This window comes from Labeo rohita, unplaced genomic scaffold (genome assembly GCF_022985175.1).
Source record: "Labeo rohita strain BAU-BD-2019 unplaced genomic scaffold, IGBB_LRoh.1.0 scaffold_935, whole genome shotgun sequence".
NCBI lineage: Eukaryota > Metazoa > Chordata > Actinopteri > Cypriniformes > Cyprinidae > Labeo > Labeo rohita.
Genome location: NW_026129893.1, coordinates 16,466 through 31,631, shown reverse-complemented (window position 1 = coordinate 31,631; position 15,166 = coordinate 16,466). Strand labels below are relative to the sequence as shown.

The following is a 15,166-nucleotide window of genomic DNA, read 5'->3' as shown; positions in this document are numbered from 1 at the left end:
TAGCAGCTAAATGCGGCTAATGTAAACAACACCGTCTTTTCCACAGAAAGTAGTGATGGGTCGTTCTTGAACGATTCGTTCATTTTGAACGAATCTTTAATGTGACTCGGGACGAACAAGTCATATCGGGGAGTGATTCGTTCAGTCGCGCATGCGCAACATCCTATTAGGTTCTGTACTGGAATTAGTTCACCTGTTTCGAGTCTTCTAAACGAGTCGTTCGTTCATCTTATGGGGCTGTCACGTGATGAACGAACGACTCAAACCCGAGGACTCGAGAGATGGAACTAATCAATTCTCTTTCCGGCTCACACTGCATAGGGTTAGCTTATAGGGCTGTCACGTGATGAATGAACGACTCAAACTCGAAAACTTGTCAGATAAGAGGCGAGGTGAGCGAATCATAGACTAAAGACACAGGTAAATAATGAATGAATCTTTTCTGTTTCTTATAGCATTATAGTTTTGTTTCGTTTGAAGTGTGATCAACGTTTGTGTAAGCAGTAGATGTGTTAGGGAGGCAAAACGTAACATTTTAATTATATTTTGTTAAAATGAACGAAATGAACGAAATGACTCGAAAAAAGATTCGTTAATTTTGCTGAACGAGACTCAAATGTCCGAGTCGGTAAAATGATCCGAACTTCCCATTACTAACAGAAAGTAGAGAGGGGCGGGGCGAGCAGAGCTCATTTGCATGTAAAGGAACAACGCCTTAGAATGAGATGATTTTTGCAGAGCTCAGTTTGACAAGGTAGAAACGGTGTTGTTTTACAAAACCATTGAGAATTTTTAATCAAAGTATATTAGAGACTTTTCATTAAGACCCTCATGAATCATATCAACCTGTGGAAAATGGGCACCCGATGATCCCTTTAAAACAAAAAAGTGTATTATCTTATAAACATCAGAGAGAAATGAGACTGTCAAACCTATGTGGTTGAGGCGGGATAAACCCTTGGATGATGATGACACTGCCAACTTTAAGTCCACCAGGGATGATCCTTTTGTACAGGACGTCCTGATTGTGGATCAAATGAATGTAAAATACTTATAATATGCTATACAATGTGATCTGCTGTACAAAGAGACAAAGAAACTACAAGAAGAACCCAATATTTCCTCTTTCCTTTTTTAAGAAGAGATGTGATGACTTGAGATGTGAAGATATTTTTGTCTTACCTTACATGATGATACCGCAGGTCCTGATGATTGTTTCTCAGCATTTGTTGAAGCCATTTTCACAGTTCAAGCCTCAGCAACCTAAACTTCTGAATGATGCTTTCAAAATTGAATTACCGTGAGAACTGCAAAGATCTGCTGTCTGTACAGAAACAAACTTCTCAAAAGTCTTTCCTGAAAGTGTTTCTCTTTATTCACTCAGTGTGACAGAAAGGAGAAATAACACATCAGTCTCTTGCTGGTAAGAGTTATATAAGGGTGGAGTTTACGATTAACTTTGTGTCTAAGAACAACATCAGGATTTCTTAAGGTTAAATTTGAACAAAACTTGGATTAAAGCTTTCTCCTGTATAATGCAAGAAAACCTTGAATCAAACAATAAAGAACAATGAAAACGAAAGTATTGACAAAGATACTCGAGACACTGTGAATTATTTATTGCTCTTTTTTTCACTTATTTCCCCATTTAAATAATATTCAGTAACTAATATTAATATTCAATTCATAATCAAATCTGTTCATCACTAAATCACTCCAAATAGCTTGCTTAGTTAGCTTATTAAATTAAGGAAAACATTGCCACACAATTAGTTCAGGTTCATACAACAAGACTAAAACAAATTCAATTAAAGAAATAATAAAGTGTAGAAGTTTTCCCTGCTTTAATTAAGTTGTCTGAACAAGCTATTTTTTTTTGCACTTAACGAAAACACACATTGGCATGTTAATGTTTATTTCATAGTATTTAATAATAGCACATGCAGCATGTTAAAGACAATTTTGTTCACAGTTGTAATAAGTGCTGAGCAAAGAATACTGATCTCAGAACTGGCATTAGCACAGTTATTGCTCATTGCATGTATCTTGGAGTCAGTGAAGCTGCTAGCATGGCCCGAAGCATGAGCACTACTTTTCTGCACAGTAGTAACCTCAAAACTTTAAGGTAAATCTCCAAACGTCTTCTAAATGTCAAAAATAACTCACCATTACATGTATAAAAACTTTAACGTGTCATTTTCTTTCATTAAAAACACTTAAAATGACCATTTTTGTCAACATGTTGCCCTCTTAATTTCGACCCCATGCAAAGCATGCTGGGAACTAAATATCCACTTTTCAGTTAGTTGTGTCAGCAAAAATGATTCATGTAGTCCCAACACAAAATGATTAATCTCAATTATTTTTTTTTTAATATTTTTTTTACAAATTTAAATGGACTGAACATAATGGATATAAATTGGGTAAGAAAATGTCAAGAATTTAGTTGTTTCTGCTCATTTTAACCAAGTAATTTGAACATGCATAAAAAACTGTGTCTTCACGATCAATCCTTTATCAGAATGATTTCTTTACATGCTGAACGTCAGTGATGAACACCTGTCTCTTTATCGTGCTGATTGAAAGTTACTGTCTAATGTCTGATGACAGTATAAAAGCACACTTTATGATTTAAATAAGTAAAGAGTTCAGATGCAAAAAGCCTCTATGTCCAAAATATGTTTTGTAGAAAAGTAAAAAGACAAACACATGATGTGATAATGACACAGTAGCCCCAGCACCACCTGACCAGTGTCCTGTAAATATCCACTGAATCAATATTTCAGTTAACAGAAATCTGCACTGTAATGCGCAGTACTGAAAAATAGAAGCAGACCTGTCCTTTGGTGACTAAATTGTACCTTGTGTTATGGTACAATAATATACCAGAATTATTGCATCCCATTTAGGTCTTCTGTATGCACATATAGAGCTGTTTTACTTGAAATGCTTTGAAGAAAAGATACCAAAAGATAAGCTTAATTGGTGTTTGTAATATATGAAGATTTATATCATTTTTTTTTAATCATTTTTACGAAGAATGGTTTTTCTTTCAGTCTACACCGTACAAAGATAACAGTGAAATTTACAGCAACTTGCTGGTAGCAATTGGCCAGTAAGTTGCTGTACTAAATTCATCCACAGTATGCTGACTGTAAGTTTAATCACAGTAATTGTAATTTATATTACAATTAAATAAATATTTTAAACCTAAATAGCAAAGCAAAGTAGCATAAACCTAAATAGCATAGCAGCAGTAATGAAAACTGTTTTCTGGTTTGTCGTGTAATGTTTGACATATACCCTATACTGGAACAAAAGAGTTTTAGGTTTAATATATTATATATATATATTAATTTGTAATATAAATTACAATTACTGTGATTAAACTTACAGTCAGCATACTGTGGATGAATATATTACAGCAACTTACTGGCCAATTGCTACCAGCAAGTTGCTGTAAATTTCACTGTTATCTTTGTACGGTGTAGACTGAAAGAAAAACCATTCTTTGTAAAAATGATTACACTCAAGATAAGTGATCATAAGATAAGACATGTGGTTTATGTGACCTTATTAAATTTAGTCATAGATCAGTCTCAAATGAAATTATTTAGTCTCAAATATTTTGTTATTCCATGACATGTTGCATTATGACCTTTAAACTGTATTTGTATGAACTGCTGTGGTTAAACTGTAATGGTTTCTAGAACTCAAGCTACAACCATGTAAACACTGACAAACAGCTTTTGTGTTTTTTGTACATTGACAGAGCATAAAACTTCTTTTCACAGATTTCTTTGTAAACCAAATAAAACTACATTGCCCTACAAATGAGATTCTATGCATTTATTTGTCATTCATCATTTGATCTTGCCAGCATAGGGTGAATTTCCCATAGCTCACTGCTTAGCTACCATAGTACGATGCATCGATGTTGAAACTACTCATTGCCAGGTCACTACCCATTGCCAGGTAAATACCACTGTCAAGGTCCAGAAAAATGTAAAGACATCTTCAAAATAGTCCATCCCCCTTTTTGCTAGCTTTAATGGTGCAGCATGTAAGATGTGTCTTAAACTAGCAATAATGATTATTGTGTGTTTGTTCATATTTGAGGGACTGTCTGCACGTGCGTGTGACTAGGACATATACGATTTCCTTGATGTCAAAGGAGGTCTCCAGGTTCATGTGGTGTGAATTGAAGTCATTTTCCTGAAGTGCCACTATTTCAACAATTTGCACAGTAAGTATTTTTATATTATGCATCACCACTTACAGTAAACAGCTGACTGTAAAGGAGAAGTTCACTTCCAGAACAAAAATCTACAGATAATTTACTCACCCCTTTGTCATCTAAGATGTTTGTGTCTTTCTTTCTTCAGTCGGTAAGAAATTGTTTCTTGAGGGAAAAAAAAAAAAAAACACAGGAATTATCTCCATATAGTTGACTTCAGTGGATCCCCAAGTTTGAACTTCCAAAATGCAGTTTAAATGCAGCTTCAAATTGCTCTAAACAATCCCAGCCAAGGAAGAAGGGTCTTATCTAGCGAAACGATCTGTCATTTTCAAAAAAACGCTCGTCTTGTGTAAGTCTGCATGAACTCTGTTTTTTTCTGGTTTCATACGGTCAATACAGGTATGTCAAAAAAGACTTAGACAAGATGAGCGTTTGAGGTTAAAGAGAATATAAATTGTCAATTTGTTTCGAAAATGATCGATCGGTTTACTAGATAAGACCCTTCTTCCTCGGCTGGGATCGTTTAAAGCCATTTGAAGCTGCATTTAAACTGCATTTTGAAAGTTCAAACTTGGGGGCACCATTGAAGTCAACTATATGGAGATAATTCCTGATTTTTTTTTTTTTCCTTTAATGGTACAGCATGTAAAATCTAACATTAATAATTATTGTGCACGTATAATTTTATTAAAGTGCTCCTATTATGCCTTCAAATATGATCTTTCATGTAGCTTCATGTAGCTGTATGTGAACATAAACTATCTGCAAAGTTGTGAAGCTGACAGTGCACAATAAGTAAAGTTAAAGGAATTCGAATCTTTTTCTGTTATGACCATACGTCACAAAGTAACACATTTGCATAATGTCCACACACGTTCTACGTTGTGAACAACTTGCCCACCCACAAACAGTAACATTTCCATGTGGTTTACCTCACATGGAAATTTACACATACATTATACAGAAGATGCTGTATCCTACACTGTGAGTAAAATTGTTTTATATTCACTTCCAAAAGATGAATCTACAAAGATTGTATTTTCTAGTGATCATTCAAAATACATTGTGTATGTTATGTTGTGTAACAGCCCTGTCTTGCACATGTCTTGCTAACCGGCTACATCACATTTCTGTAGTTCTGTTGTTCGGCTGTGGGCCCACTGTAGTCTGACAATTTGTGATTGATGCAGCTTGACTGTCTGTCTCATTAGTTGGAGTGATGGTGTATTTCCACTACAGTGTAGCGAGTGGAGCGGATCGTTTTCCATTAATTCCTATGGAAGCTGAGCGTAAACGCTCTTGAGGTGCATTATGGGATTGAAAGTGGCACAGAGAAAGCACTGAGAGCGTCTGAGAACGTCGAAAAGGTGGGGCATTCCTGAACTTTATGCAGATCTCGAGCTTTGAAAAGAAGATTGTGACGTATGCTTCCGAGTTTGCGGAACTGGCGTATTACTAAGCTAAAATCACATAATTGAAAAAGTCATGCAAAAGTAATTGCATGCTTTCATTATTTACTAGTGTTTAGTTTGCGAACCACCCTTAAAATAAGAAGATGAAATGCAAACAGGGTGTACACAGAGGCATGCTCTGCCTTAAATGTCACACGCCCCAAAGCAGTGGCGTTGTAGCGTTGCTGGCGGCACTGAGCGTGGATTTGACACTGTAGTGGAAAAGCACCGTAATGGATGTTGCACGAAGCGGCTTTCACACTGAATGCGGAAAGCGCTGTGCTATGAAACCCATTTGTTTCAATTGCTTCCGCGCGCAGCAGCAGAGCGTGCACACCTCGGACAAATTAACTTTTTGTTCATTGTTCAAATGAACTTTTGCCGCTGCGTTCTGAAGGGCTGCACTGAACCCAGCCGTCAGCACAGCACTTTCCGCGTTCGGTGTAAAAGCTGCCTTAGTGCATTATACAGTGTTGAAGTTTACAACATAGAGGTGTGCCCGGTTCGCTTACATAAGCAAATTGCGAGCACTTTCCACAGTAGCCCGTGCTAACTTGTCGATCAGCCACTTCAGCCGTTTCATCATCAGACTCTGGCTGGAATTGTTATGGTAAAATCGATGCCATCTTTTCTATGTATTGACAAGTATCCAGTATCAATCAGTTATGGCAATGGGCTTTTCGTTCTCCGACACGCTGTACGCGGTAGACCAATCATAGAGGACTGTGCCATCTGACCAATCACAGCAGTGAGGGCTCACGGAAAGGAGGGGTTTAGAGAGACTGATTCTTTGAACTGCTTCACACGAGTTGTTTACGAATCGTTTAGAAATGGGGTAAAATTAATTCAACATATGATAGATAGGATAGATGATATATATATATATATATATATATATATATATATATATATATATACATATGTATGTATATATGTATATATATATATATATATATATATATATATATATATATATATATATATATATATATATATATATATATACATATATATATATAATTAAAAATCCAAAAATGCAGCAGGTCCACCAGACTCACGAACATTGGCTGAGTAACAAAAATATGAACACCATACAAGAGTTAATGATGAAAAATGCAGGGAAAACAATCCTGTTGCACAGCTAGCGACCAGCCTGCAAACATAATGCCATCCCTGACACCTCCAGACAGCCTGTAGACCAGCCCTGCGTTCAGCCCCGACAAAACGATGCAAAATGTTTTTTAAACGGAAACGGTGGTGCATTGAACACCCTGTTCTGATGACGCAAGAGTTGCAACTATGGCAGCTGAGAAGGCCATTCTTTGTGTTCTTTTTGAAGAATTTTCGGAGACTGATAAAATCGGTGTTTAATACTGCAAAATACACTCAATGTTATAGTCACTGCCCTTGCTGTCCAGAATAAAAGTGAATCCCAGTCGAGTGAAGGGATTTGTTGAAACTGTGGTTCCTAATTATTGCGATCCAACATTTGCCTCGCATTTCAGGATGAAAAGACAAACATTTCAGGTAAAGGATAATCCACTTCTTACCTCCGAGACTGTGTTATGATCTATATGACCTTATTATTTTTATTGTGAGTGTTTGGCTTATCATTAGTGCTGATCACTGTAGTCGTGCTATGATACTGTAATATTAACTATTATATCGCCCAAACAGAGGAGTATAGAAAAGCTTATGAAAGTGTCACTCCACAATACAATAGCAAAATATATAAATATGGATAGTATTTTTATGTTACATTAATCAGTGTCTACACACCTTCCTATGGTAAGGATATGGACCAGAAGACATTGCAATTACTACATGAATTGAGACATTGCAATTACTGCCGACTTAAAGAAGTTCCAGATCTGTGTGCTCTTATTATTTTTCCTTTAATGTAAGTAAACATGAAAACAATATACTTGTGAAGCAGCAGTATGTGCATCAGTGTGTAAACAACAGCCAAGATTTGTGTCAGCCTATTTACAGCACCATAGGGGATGTTGAAAATTCTACTATAAATGCATGCATTGTGCGAGCTGTCTCACTTTAATACCACATGGTTTGTATACATGTTGCAGATGATTGGGCTGACATTTTTGACACACCCACCAAACAAGACAAAATGTAGGTTTTCAACCCGGAAACCATAGCAAAACATCGGGCGTCGGTTTGAGCTTGAACGTGCCCCTGCTGTTGCGGCGGACATGCCTGTTGCAGACAGAGCGTTAGAGCGGGGAAGTATGGCAGGCCGTTTTAGCCTAAAATATTCTAAGCGTTACTTGTCGTAATTGCATTTTTACTAGTAACAATTCAATTATAGAGCTCTCTTATTCAGTTCTTACTAGTAACAATTATAATTAGAGAGCTCTCTAATTCAATTATTACTAGTAACAATTCCAATTACAGAGCTCTAATAAAATGAATTTTTACTAGTCATATGTTTCCACTGACTTCCATTCATTTTTAATTACAGGGTTCTACAACTGAAATTTTACTAGTAACAATTCCAATTAGAGTATGGCAAGCTGTTTAACATATAATCTAAAAGCCGTACTAGTATCTATTTTCATGCTACTAGTACTTATTATTATTATTACTAGTACTTATTGATTAGCAACAAGTATTTATTAAAAATATACTAGTACTGTGGTGCGGTCAGTGACTGATCGGGAGGCGTGGGATCCATTTGCGACTTTTATTACAAACTCGGAGTCAAACAGGCAGAGGGTAAACACCAGCAAACAGTACAACGAAGATAATCCAAGACGAGAAACGATAATCCAGGCAGGTAGGTCGGGGCAGGCAGCAGAGAATCAATACACGAGATAAACAGTCCAATCGGCAACAGAGATAACACCAGAAAAGAAAACGCTCAGGATGATAGTCAAACTAACCAAACTTCGCAGAGAGCACCTCCAACCGGCGGCCTAAAATGGCCGACAGAGAGGAAGCGCTAGGAAGGACCCGGAACCGGAAGTGGGGGACCCCAGGTACGGGATTGTGGGAAATGTAGTGAGTTAGAACTCCGGTGAGGGTTCCCGCTGACGGCGGTTAGAGGGAGCCACAGAGACCGCTCCGGTGACAAGTACACATTTATTAGATACTAATACTTATTTGAAATGCTACTAGTAAGATTTTTTATTTTACTAGTAAATGTTTAATTGAACTCTACTGTGGCCATTTGGACTAGTCATAACATAAGACAAGTAAAAAAGCAGATTTGACTAGTAAGATAAAAATTGTTACTAGTAATATTTGTGAACGATAACGACTGTCTAATAAATAAGTTCTAGTACCTAATGAATAACTACTAGTATCTATTAAATAGTTACTGGTATCTAATGAATGCTTAGTAGTAATATTCAAATAGATACTACTCACTATTGCAATAATTACTAGTCAGAAATTAAAAGATGATATCAAGAACTAGATAAAGAACTAGAGTTGGGGTACTCAGACTCGTACTTGGACTCGAGTCCGGTCTCGAGTACAATTTTTAGGCAACTCGGACTTGTCACAGACTCGGATGTATTTTTACTCTGACTCGAGCCTTTCGGACTCTGAAAATATGCTGAGTCCATCCTAGTCCAGAGACAGTTGACGGAAATGTCACTGACTCGATGCATTATTATGAAAGTGATATTCAGTGTTTGCATGTGTTTTTAAGTCTTGTCCAGTAGGCTACTTGAAGGCCGACGAGTTTTTGTGCGCACACACACTCAGCGCGCTCACAGAACACCCCTTTTGGTCAGTGTGCGAATGCCGAGTTCTCTTTCACTTCTAATAGGGTCTGTTATTGCTACACATACGCTCGTCTTAGAGACTATTCATGCAAATGAAGTCGGTTTTGTCTTAAGTGAACCTGAACAGTTGGGAGAAATACTGATGCATCAGAATATTTGATCTGTGCGTCAGATCTTAAAGGGGTCATCGGATGCCCATTTTCCACAAGTTGAAATGATTCTTTAGGGTCTTAATGAAAAGTCTCTAATATACTTTGATCAAAAATTCTCAATGGTTTTGTAAAACAACACCCTTTTTACCTTGCCAAAATCAGCTCTGCAAAAATCATCTCATTCTAAGGGGTTGTTCCTTTACATGCAAATGAGCTCTGCTCACCCTGCCCCTCCCTTCTCTCTGTGGAAAGACGGTCTTGTTTACATTAGCCGCATTTAGCCGCTAAAGATTTCCTGAGAGATTTCCCTATTCAGTCGGTCACTTCGAGTCCCGTCAGTGACCGACGAATTGGGATCTCGCTTAGAGAGACCAATGTACTTCGAGTGTAAACTAAACAAGCCATTGTCCATTGGCATGCGATGATTGCATCCAGCTGCCACTGGTCGCAGCGCGAGTATAAATATGTAGTAGGTGCAGCTCATAGTCAGCTTTTTCCTTCGGAGCCGATAGTGTCTTCAAGCAAGATACAGAGACAATGAGTCAAAACACTGTACCTGCTTGTGTGTTGGCGGCACGGTGCTTCAGCGGCGGTGGTCTCCTTAGTCGAGTGGGAAAAAGCACACATTAGGCTGCACTATCCTCTTCTGTGTTGCTGCGGCCATCTCCCCTGTGCGCCTCAGCACTCAAAGCAGTTTTCTAAAAGAACTTCTACGCGTGGATGTCTTTTTAAAGACGCGGCGTTTAAACATACCCGTGCACTTCTGGATGCGGTCATTACCTGATGCCGGGTGATGGTCACGACAGACACTCTGGCCCCACTTCGGACCAGCAACGAGATGCCCGAGCGGGGTCCCTGCATTCCCCATTGCTGCCCCACCGTGGGTACGTCAGTGGTCCCGCTGGTGCCGCTTGTACGTTATCTGGGGGCCTGGACCATAAGACTCGGCTAGGTGATTCAGTTCGCCCGGCGCCCCCCCCAAGTTCAGGGGCATCCACTTCACATCTGTGAAGGATGCAGATGCCCTTGTCTTGCGTGCAGAAATCGCTACTTTACTGGCGAAAGATGCGATAGAGCCAGTCCCTCCAGCCGATTTGAGGACGGGGTTTTATAGCCCTTACTTCATAGTGCCCAAGAAAGGCGGTGGGTTACGACCGATCTTGGATCTGCGTGTTTTGAACCGGGCACTTCACAGGCTACCGTTCAAGATGCTCACGCAGAAGCACATCTTCAGATGTGTCCGTCCTCAAGATTGGTTTGCAGCAATCGACCTGAAGGACGCATACTTTCATGTTTCGATCATTCCGCGCCACAGACCATTTCTGCCGTTCGCGTTCGAAGGGCGAGCATATCAGTACAAGGTCCTGCCCTTCGGGCTGTCCCTGTTGCCCCATGTCTTTACGAAGGTTGCGGAGGCGGCCCTTGTTCCCCTCAAAGAGCAGGGCATTCGCATTCTCAACTACCTCGACGACTGGATTGATTCTGGCTCAGTCTCGGAATCAGTTGTGCGTACAGTGTCGGCCCTCAGCTACACTGGCACATCAACTGCCTAAAGTTGCTAGCAGGTCGCCTTGCCTTGATCCGTCTCAAAGGGCGCTTACGAGGCAAGCACGTGCTGGTCCGCACAGACAACACTGCAACCGTTGCGTACATCAACCAACAAGGTGGACTACGCTCCTGTAACATGTCGCAACTCACCTCCTCCTACTTTGGAGTCAGAAGCATCTGCGCTCCCCGGAGGATGGAGACTCCATCCTCAGTCGGTCCAGCTGATCTGGAGACGTTTTGGGGAGGCTCAGGTAGACCTGTTTGCCTCTCCAGAAACGTCCCACTGCCAGTTGTTCTATTCCCTGACCGAGGGAACGCTCAGCACGGACGCACTGGCACACAGCTGGCCGCAGGGCCTGCGCAAGTATGCATTTCCCCCAGTGAGCCTTCTCGCACAGACATTGTGCAAGATCAGGGAGGATGAGGAGCAGGTCCTTTTGGTGGCACCCTACTGGCCCACCCGGACTTGGTTCCCAGAACTAATGCTCCTCGTGACAGCCTCTCCCTGGCGGATTCCTCTGAGGAAGGATCTACTGACTCTCAGAGAGGGGGCACCCTATGGCACTCGCGTCCAGACCTCTGGAAACTACATGTCTGGTCCCAAGGAGTGGTAGACACCATCACTTCGGCGAGAGCTCAGTCCACGAGACATGCTTACGCCTTGAAGTGGAACCTGTTCGTCGAGTGGTATTCCTCTCACAAAGATGCCCGATCAGAGTTGTGCTTTCCTTTCTGCAGCAAGGGTTGGAGCAAAGGCTGTCTCCCTCCACCCTTAAAGTCTATGTGGGTGCTATTTCTGCACACCATGACCCTATAGAAGGGAAGTCAGTGGGGAAGCATGACCTGGTCATCAGGTTCCTCAGGGGGGCAAGAAGGCTAAATCCACCCCGGCCCCCCTCTGTACCCTCTTGGGATCTGTCCCTAGTGCTGACAGCACTACGGCAGGCCCCGTTTGAGCCTTTGCAGTCAGTCGAGCTGAAGTTCCTTTCAATGAAGACTCTGTTGGCCTCCATCAAGAGGGTAGGGGACCTGTCACGCATTTTCGGTCGACGAATCGTGCCTAGAGTTCGTGCCGGCGGATTCCCAGGTAACCCTGAGGCCCCGGCCCGGCTATGTGCCCAAGGTTCCCACAACTCCCTTCAGGCACCAGGTGGTGAGCCTGCAGGTGCTGCCCCCGGAGGAGGCAGACCCAGCCCTAGCTTTGCTTTGTCCGTTCAAGCCCTAAGATGGTACGTAGACCAGACACAAAGCTTCAGGACCTCAGACCAGCTCTTTGTCTGTTTCAGAGGGAGGCAGAAGGGGAATGCCATCTCCAAGCAAAGGATGGCCCACTGGATAGTGGATGCCATCACCCTGGCTTACCAGGCACAGGGTGTGCCCTGCCCGCTCAGGTTGCGAGCTCACTCAACTTGAAGTGTTGCATCCTCTTGGGCACTGGCTCGTGGTGCCTCGCTGACAGATATCTGTAGAGCTGCGGGCTGGGCGACCACTGTACCACTGCTGAACTGGCGGGACTCCGGCTTGGCTCCTGAGCGAAAACCTGACTATGCGCTGCACCTGCTGCATATTTATACCTGCGCTGTGATCAGTGGCAGCTGGATGCAATCATCGCATGCCAATGTACATTGGCTTGTGTAGTTTACACTCAAAGTAGATTGGTCTCTCTAAGCGAGATCCCAATTCGTCGGTCACCGACGTGACGTCTCCGTTCCCTCCTTCAGGGAACGAGAGTTACATACGTAACCGAGATGTTCTTACTAGTAAGAATTGAATTAGAGAGCTCTGTAATTGCATTTTTACTAGTAAGAACTGAATTAGAGAGCTCTCTAATATGCATTGTTACTAGTTGGAACTGAACTGTAGAGCTCTCTAATTGAATTATTACTAGTAAGAATACAATTGCAGAGCTCCCTAATTCAATTAGAGAGCTCTCTAATTCAATTCTTACTAGTAAGAACTGCATTAAAGAGCTCTTTAAATGGCATTGTTACTAGTAAAAAAATTAGTTGTAGAGCTCTCTAAATGAATTCTTACTAGAATTCAATTAAAGAGCTCTATAATTCCATTGTTACTAGTAAGAATTGAATTAGAGAATAAAAAAATATATATAATAAAAAATATAAACTTAAATATATTATGGTGATTTAGCTATTTCTCCACATAAAAAAAATATGCAACTCGAAAGAGCATTTTGCTTTAGTACATCAGCTGTTTGGAGATCAGTATACAAGCTCATTTTTAGGGTGGAAGCTGCCAAGTGCCAAGTGTGTGTTGTGACTTATTCAAATATAAAATACATAATTTCAATCAAATAAATGAAAAATAAAATAAAGTACAAATATTTAAAAAGTGATAATTATTGATCTTAAGCAAAAAAGTCAAACCTGTGTGTTGATGTCTCTCTCTCTCTGTGTCTTCTGTCCTCCAGATGTCCAAACAGCAAATGAAAGCTCTCTGCTGGTATTTATACCCTAAAAAACAGATGACAAAGCAGGAAAGTCCCTGAATTCTTAATCAAATATTTGTGATTAACATAAGTACAAGCAATTTTGTACAAAACCTTTATGCCATTTATTTTACAGACTGTCCCTGTCAATCAAGTCTTCTGTACTTTTAAATTAATTGAAGACACAGAGTAATCATTCTGTAGTTCATAAAGTATGTGAACCTATTAAGTATGTAATATATACAGCTATTATTACAGTAGGTTCTCCAAAAGTGAAAATAGATTGGTTAGTGTGAATCATGCCTCTATCCCAACAGCATTCACAGCAAACACTGAGGAATAAAATAAACAACATTTAAATAAAGCCTCCACAGCGTAATGTGACATAAACAGCAAAGACAAAACCAACATCATCACCTTCTTTGAATTTAGAAGCAGTCTTTTATTTTACTTTTGCTTGAAAACCAAATCCTCCGTCCTGTCCGCCATAGTTTCCTTAGTATTCGCGTTATTTTTGCCGCTCGTACTGACGGGGCGAGTATAAACCGGATTCCCACTGAATGCGCCTTGTCAAATTTTCTCAAAAAAATTCTTGCAGATGTGACCGTTTTTTGTCACAGTCTAGAGCCCAGCAAATGCCAGGGTTCCCTGTGTGATTAACAGCATCGGACAGCGTAGGACAGATTATGGAGCACTGGGATCGCTAGACAAAGGCTTAATAAACTTTTTGACTCTTTTTTTTTTTTTTTCTTCTTTCTGCCTGTTGCTCCACATGGATATTTTTATTTATTTTTTATTTTTTTGAAGCCTTCCTCAGATCTGTGGCTTGCAACAATCCTGTCTTTGACCTCATGGCATGGACTCCAATCAAGGTGTAGAAACATCTCAGCTATAAACCAGCGAAATGGAAGGCACCTGAGATACATTTCAAATGTTGTTGCAAAGAGTTTGAATATTTATGTAAATACGATATTTCAGTTTTTATTTTTATTTTTTTAAACAAATACAGACATTTCTAAATAGGGGTACTAATTTTAGATTCATGAGAAAAAAATAGTAGTATTAGGCTGAAACATTACAAAATTGAATAAAGTGAAGGGGTCTCAAAACTTTCTGAATGCACTGTAAATTACGCACCATTTATTTATATATAAGATAATTAAAATATTAGGAAAAAACATTATTCTATTTTTCAATCAATGAAGAATAAATTAAATAAGAAAATTTGTGCTAAAGACTGTGACAGCCTATTTTTAACTCAAAGGGAATTTATTTAGGACACTGAGGCATCTTCTTGTGTGACTTCTGTTCTCACTGACTTTTTGTAAGATGGTGGCACTTATGAAGTACCTTAAGCAGCCAATGTTTTCACAGGACAAGCAGGAATAACTTGAGTGAATATTTTGCGGTTTGGTCCATGCTGTAGCACTGGTGCATGTTTTTTGATGGCGTACTTTATAGTTTGATCAACTAGTATCACCATTATTTCCTTAGACACAAGGCTTAAGAAAGCATGTGTGCTGTGGATGAAATTCTCTGATCAGGCTTGATGATGTGTTCAAGTAATATATTTAATGTCA

The 15,166-nt window shown here is 40.0% G+C and overlaps 1 long non-coding RNA gene across 2 annotated transcripts; it reads right to left on the bottom strand.

Annotated features, from left to right (window-relative positions):
• Positions 1–929: 929 nt before the first annotated feature.
• LOC127162420 (uncharacterized) lies at positions 930–13,568 on the bottom strand. 2 transcript variants are annotated; one of them, XR_007827341.1, is made up of 4 exons: positions 13,525–13,560; positions 4,346–4,402; positions 1,183–1,324; positions 930–1,021 (listed from the first exon to the last, which is right to left on the bottom strand). It is a non-coding gene; the product is annotated as an uncharacterized LOC127162420 (long non-coding RNA). The 2 variants fall into 2 exon arrangements; XR_007827340.1 differs by lacking the exon at positions 4,346–4,402 and having other exon boundaries at positions 13,525–13,568.
• Positions 13,569–15,166: the final 1,598 nt, after the last annotated feature.